General features: G+C 32.9%; 1 long non-coding RNA gene across 2 annotated transcripts; it reads right to left on the bottom strand.

Annotated features, from left to right (window-relative positions):
* Window positions 1-5394: 5394 nt before the first annotated feature.
* On the bottom strand, window positions 5395-6285 carry LOC110904688. Of its 2 annotated transcripts, none has more exons than XR_002572708.2 (3): window positions 6167-6285; window positions 5749-5867; window positions 5395-5632 (listed from the first exon to the last, which is right to left on the bottom strand). It is a non-coding gene; the product is annotated as an uncharacterized LOC110904688 (long non-coding RNA). The 2 variants fall into 2 exon arrangements; XR_002572714.2 differs by having other exon boundaries at window positions 5749-5875; window positions 6167-6244.
* Window positions 6286-6548: the final 263 nt, after the last annotated feature.

The raw sequence follows: 6548 nt of genomic DNA, 5'->3' as shown, positions 1-6548 counted from the left end.
ATTTTAGGTGTGATGTTATGAGGGTCTAACCCTAATCCCTCTCTAGTAATCTCCTTATATACACCCAAGGGGAAACCCAATTAGTTAATTAGGGTAATCTGGCCCATCAACAATTACCAACTAATTTATTATAGGTTTAATATATTTTGATCCAAATAATATAAATGATTATAATGGCTACACAATTAAATATAAATATAATAATTATATTTAATCTTACATATACAAACTAGAAAAAGATCATAAGGCGCTTTGTCTCAATGTAATTGTCCATATTACTATTTTAGTTTATCTTAAAATCATTAATCTTCACTAAAGATGTAACTTTATTAGTTTCACATATTAACTTTTAACTACTCTTTATGTTAAATCGAGGGGGTTTTTTTGTGTGTGTTTGTTTGAAAACAATAAAATTGGGAGGGAAGAGTATAAGTGGCAAAATGGGAAGCAAAATGGTTTGGCATATCATGGATGATACACACAATAGAGTTGTTCCTAAAAATATTAGATTTTTGTTTTTAAGTGCAACGTTTACATACTTTAAATTATACGTAATCTACTCTTTCTTTGAGATCGAACCCAAGACCTCTTACTAAGAGAAAAAAGTCTCCATCAAGTAATTTAGCTGCACATTAGCTAAAAATATTAGATATAATAACTGAATTTTGATGTTTCTTTCTCATTATAAATAAAAGATTGAAATAATAATACAAAATATTTTAAAATATATTTCTAAAATCAGGGAGAAATGATCAATTAACACATTTCCTATGCAAACTTACTACCTACCTAGAACTTAACAACCCATTTTGACAATAGGTGCATATTTGGATAAACTATAACTAAAAATAGGGACTAAAAGGAAGGTTTTCTATAGTTCAAGAATCATCTTAAAATCTAAACACAAAATCAAAGGACTACAAGTGTAACATTACACAAGGGTAAAAACCTGCCTCCGGTAAGCGTCGATTTTTGTAAGTTTCCTCTTCGTTACTAAAATATATGTTAGTTAGATATATTTTTATTTAAATTACGTAACATAAACAATTAATTAGGAAAAGACTAAAGTGATTTGAGGAAACTTGTATTTTTTTTTACAGAGAATATGTCATATATATTACTTTCGGTCAATAATTTTACTATAAACTTGAAGTTTCTAAGCTTTGAAAACGTTTGTATATGCTGTTACTCAAATACACTTCATATCTCACTTGCGTGTGGAAAGAGAAGACCTTTAAAAATTACAAATGTACAATCACAATCATTTTGATTTATTATTTTAATGAAACATTAACTAATAATAATGTACCAAACCAGTTAAACAATCTCATTTTATGTGTTAACAGCCAAAAAAGGACAAAAAGAAAAGTTAATACATGATTAAAATATAATCCCGAAAGAAAAATATATTTTAATTTTTAAAGGTCGATTAGAAAACTAATATAAAATATTACATAGCTAAATGTGTAGACGGTAATTTTAGTTAGAAAAAAAATAACGTTTGCACAGACCAGTCGTTATTTATTTTAAAGGTCGATTAAAAAAACTAATCCCGAAAGAAAAATATTTTAACTTTTAAAGGTCGATTAGAAAACTAATACAAAATATTACATAGTTAAATGTGTAGACGGTAATTTTAGTTAGAAAATAAATAACATTTGCACAGACCATTCGTTAATATCCACTTATTATATGATTTCTCGCTTTCATGTCTTTTTGGTATTTGTTACATCGGACCAATTTTGTGACAGAAAATCCATTGGTAATCTGTAAGACCATGTGTAGTGGTAACTTGTTATAATGCCCCCACCATGGGGCATTATCCGACACGTGGCAACCCAGTCAGCATGGAGCATTATAGCATAAAGTGGTGTAGTGGGGATAATGCCCCTTTCAATCCTTAAAAAAAACAAAAAAAAAACAAAGTGATTTCTCATTGGTGGGTCAACTCAAGTCATACCTCCAACAAGTGCAAAATGGCGTTATAATTATAATGCCCAAGCAAATTTTTTTCCCCCATAATGCCCCATAATGCCCTATGTAATGGAAGAGTGGGCGTTTTTTTTTATTATAATGCCCCCATAATGCCCCATAATGCCCCACTACACATGGTCTAACAAACTTTCAAAAACATTTTTTTTTTCTAAATAAGGTGTGTAAAGTTGGCGGGATATATTAGTTGATGAATAAATCATCGCTAATCTTTCAGAAACTTTATTATATATACTCTTTAGAGCTTTCTTATATTTAAATGTTACTTTTTGATATTTCTTTGTTGGTAAGGTTTGTTCATATCGCGTGATGGTCATTGATATCACTTAATATTAGTTGGAGTTGATGGTCCGAGAACTAAACCCTACAACATCCGTTCTTGGATCCTTCAAATGCGATGGTGGTTTGTGTACATGAAAAGTGAAATGAGACGCTCAGGTGTGGGTTCGGGAAGGGAAGTTGGGTGCAGACATGGAGGGGGGGCCGTCCCACATTCGGTGCCATCGGGGGATTCTCCTTGTTCTTCTTTTTCTTCTCTCTCACTTGATTCTCTCTCTCGCTCTCTTAATATTATTGGAGGGATAGATGGGGATGAATGAGGAGACGATTTCTTGTTGATGGGGAAAGAAGAAGATGGTGGGGGAAAGGGAACCATACCCATTGTTTGATAATTTCATATGCATATTGTTGTAATTAGAGATCTCATAATGTGTGTATTTACTATTTAGGAACAAGTGACTACAATTTTTACCTGAATCTGACCATTAGTCGGAAATTAGACAAATCGTTTTTGGGAACAAGCGGTGAATTAATGGTTGAATGAGTATACCCGGGATTAAAATTTGCTACATCTTTACTAAATTAAGCGTCTGGTTAGAAAATGTGCATAACATCTTCATGAATCGATGGTCAGTAATGTTGGAACTAGTTGTAACGCTTCTATTTGTATTTCACTAGTTGATGTCCCGCCCGCGTTGCGAGGCGATAACCGAATAATTCTCAATCAATTAAAAAAAGACTACTATAATTTTGCTAGGGAAAAAAAAAAACAAAAGCGATGATAAGACCGTAATTTTGGGCTCAGGGCAAAACTGTAATTTTTCAGGACTAATAAGCGAGTGTTAGGCAGCTCCTTGACACGAAAAAAAATTAAATCGAGTAAACCAATTAAAAAAAAACCTTTATAGTTTTGCTAAAAAAAAACTAAAACGATTGGAAAAACATAATTTTTAACTGAGGGCGAAATCTTAATTTTAATTCGGGGATAAATCGTAAATTAAATGGACCAACAGGGGAGTGCCAGGAAGTTGTCGGCACGACTGTAATTTTACACTGTGGGCAAAATTGTAATTTCACCAGGAAAACAAACAAAAACGATGGGCAAAATGTAAATTTAAGTTGCGGGCAAAATCGTAACTTGGGTGTGAGAAAAAAAAACTAATGGCAAAATTATAAATTTATACGTAGCAAAATCGTAATTTTGAACCGAGGGCAAAATTGGAATTTTTAGCTGGGAGCAAAAACGTAAATTTATTTTTAAGTGGGGATAAAAATATAATTTTGAACTGATGGAGAAATCGTAGTTTTAAGAGAAAAAAACTAATGGCAAAACGGTAAATTGAAACGGGGCAATATCGTAATTTTGGACCGGGGGCAAAATAGAAATATGTAGCTGGGAGTAAAAGCGTAAATTTATTTTTAAGTGGGGGCAAAAACATATTTTTGAACTGATGGCAAAATCGTAATTTTAAAGCGCGATAAAATCGTAAATTTGTTGGGCCAATAAAGGAGTGTCAGGCAGCTGCCTGACACTTTTCCCCCTTACCACCCATTTAGCCCAATAGAAGGCAGAGACTATTCCCGCTGACATTAGTTTTTGTAGTTGTTGAAAATTTTTCAAACCAAATATATCATATTTGGTTGTAATGCTTGTATAAGTACTTTGGATCATATTGCAATTTGTGTGTGTATATATATATATATATAGTGTGAGGTTTATTGAGGAACACTAAAAAAATGGGGAACATCGGGGAACCGACTCAAACGAACTCCGATTGGACTTATTCCAGCGGCTTTAGAACCAGCTCGTCGAACTCTAACTAGGATCTCTTAAACCTAAATCATAACCCCTAAACCCTAAATATATTAGGGTTTGGCTTTTAGGGTTTAGCTTTAGGGTTTAGGGTTTAGCTTTAGGTTTAGCTTTAGGGTTTAGCCTTATTTTTTAGCTTTAGGGTTTAGAGTTTAGGAGTTAGAATTAAGGGTTTAGGGTTAAGAGATCCTAGTTAGGGTTCGACGAGCCGGTTCCAACGTCGCTGGAATGAGTCTAATCGGAGTTCGTTTGACTCGGTTCCCCGCTGTTCCCCACTTTTTAGTGTTCCCCAATGAACCTTCCCCTATATATATATATATATATATATATATATATATATATATATATATATATATATATATAGGATTAGGTTCAAGAGTGAACACTAGTGTAGCTTGCGAACTGAGTGAACTAATCCTAGCCATACACGTGTGTAGATCAATGGTCCGGATTTGATGTTGAAATACACTAGTGTATTTTACGATTTGATGATGAGATCCTGGCCATACACGTGTGACAACCCTCACATTTACATGTATCCGTACAATTAATTAATATTTAATTTGTGCTTAATGACTGTGCTAAATTTCAACCGTGATTAAACTGCTTTCTGTTTTCTGTTACATACATACATATGCATCACATCTTATACTGTCACTCCATTTATTTCACACAAACATTAGTGACAAACTTGATGCACAAACACTACTACAAAAATAGGTTTCAGCTATGGCCGAATTTGTAGCAAATCTGTAGCAAACACCCAGTTTGCTACGAATTTGCTACAAATTTGGTTCGTAGCTACAAGTCTCGTCGCGAATTTATTTGCTACGACTTTTAGCTACGGAAACATATTTTGCTACGGTATTAGCTACAAAAATAGGCGTCGCTATTTTAGCTATGAATTTTGCTACGGAAATGTTTGCTACGACTTTTAGCTACCGAATCATACTTTGCTACGGTTTTAGCTACAAAAATAGGCATCGCTATTTTAGCTATAAATTTTGCTACGGGAATGTTTGCTACGAAATTTGGTATGAACTTTTAGCTACGCCTTTTATTTCAGATTTCAAGCTACGAAATTTTAGCTACGTTTTTTTCAACTACTTTTTAGCTATGGTTTTTGCTACATATTGGATCACATAAAACTTGCTACAAAATTTAGATGCAAACACAATTAAATTTGCTATGGATTCTGCTACTAATAAATTTTTCATATACCCGTTATTTGCAATTATACATAGAAATATATCCAAAAAATCACATAAAGGTTTACAATGACAAATAAAAACCACATGTTCTACAAATAAGATAAGAAAAAATATGAAATATAATGCCATAAAATATTACAAAATTATACAAAATATCCAAATACAAATTACTATAGTTTCCTCACTTTCTACATCCCGAATGAAGAAACCGTCACTACTCCATCCCATCTAGAACGTCACTTCGTATGCAAGCAACACAAAATACAATATGTGTACAAACAACACAGTTTTCTCTTTATCTTCATCGCAAATAGAACATCCTTCATTGCCATCTTTTCTAATCAAATGATTCAAACAAATTAGAAGTCCACCCTTCATTACCATTAACGTTTGCCTCATAAAAATTAATTAGCAATAACATAAAGCAGAGAATGAAGAAATGTGAAAGTATACCCTGTTTCCAAGCAAGATTTATGATCATTTTTGGCAGATGTTTCCCACGTTTAGTGTGTTCTCAAATGATCGATGTGTGTGTTTTGAGGTTTGAGCATTGATTGATTCTCTAACCGCACCTGATAAACTTGGAACAAATAAACTATGAGATGTTAATGCTTCACACATTAACCCAGAAAAATAACATATTGGACAAATATAACTGAATAGCAATGAGTCTGGAAAGCTATCATAACCATCTTAAAATCATCTTGTACAAATCCATGAGAGCAAATACACGAGAGATAAAAAAAAACATATTTAAATGGAATTTGAACCAAAGTGACACAGAGTCAATTTGGGCTTTAAATGAACTCATATTAATGATACTGAATATTAAATATAAAAAGAGATTAAATAAATTGAAAGGAACACGTACCGTGGAGTAGTATGCAGTTTGAATGGGGAATCATTTTTGGGGATGAAATTTTTAAATGGAGCCAAGCGATTGAGGTAGTTTATGGGGTGGGAATTTTCATTAGGCGGGAAAAGACGGAGGGAGTTTATGGGGCGGGAATTTTAATTTTTTACCTTAAATGAATTATGTAAATGAATTTTTGAGTTAAATGCGATTTTAGTACTTATGGTTTGGGTCATTTTCCCAGTTTAGTCTAAAGGTTTCATTTTTCACCTGTGTGTCCAAAAAGGTTTCACCGTTGCCATTTTAGTCCACTGGTTTAACTTCATCCATTTTTTCTGTTATCGAGAAGGACAATTCGTCCATATAATATGACTAAATTGGTCTTCTCGTTAACTGAAAA

The sequence above is a fragment of the Helianthus annuus genome, chromosome 2 (assembly GCF_002127325.2).
Source record: "Helianthus annuus cultivar XRQ/B chromosome 2, HanXRQr2.0-SUNRISE, whole genome shotgun sequence".
Classification (NCBI taxonomy): domain Eukaryota; kingdom Viridiplantae; phylum Streptophyta; class Magnoliopsida; order Asterales; family Asteraceae; genus Helianthus; species Helianthus annuus.
This window is presented reverse-complemented; position numbering and strand designations above follow the sequence as displayed.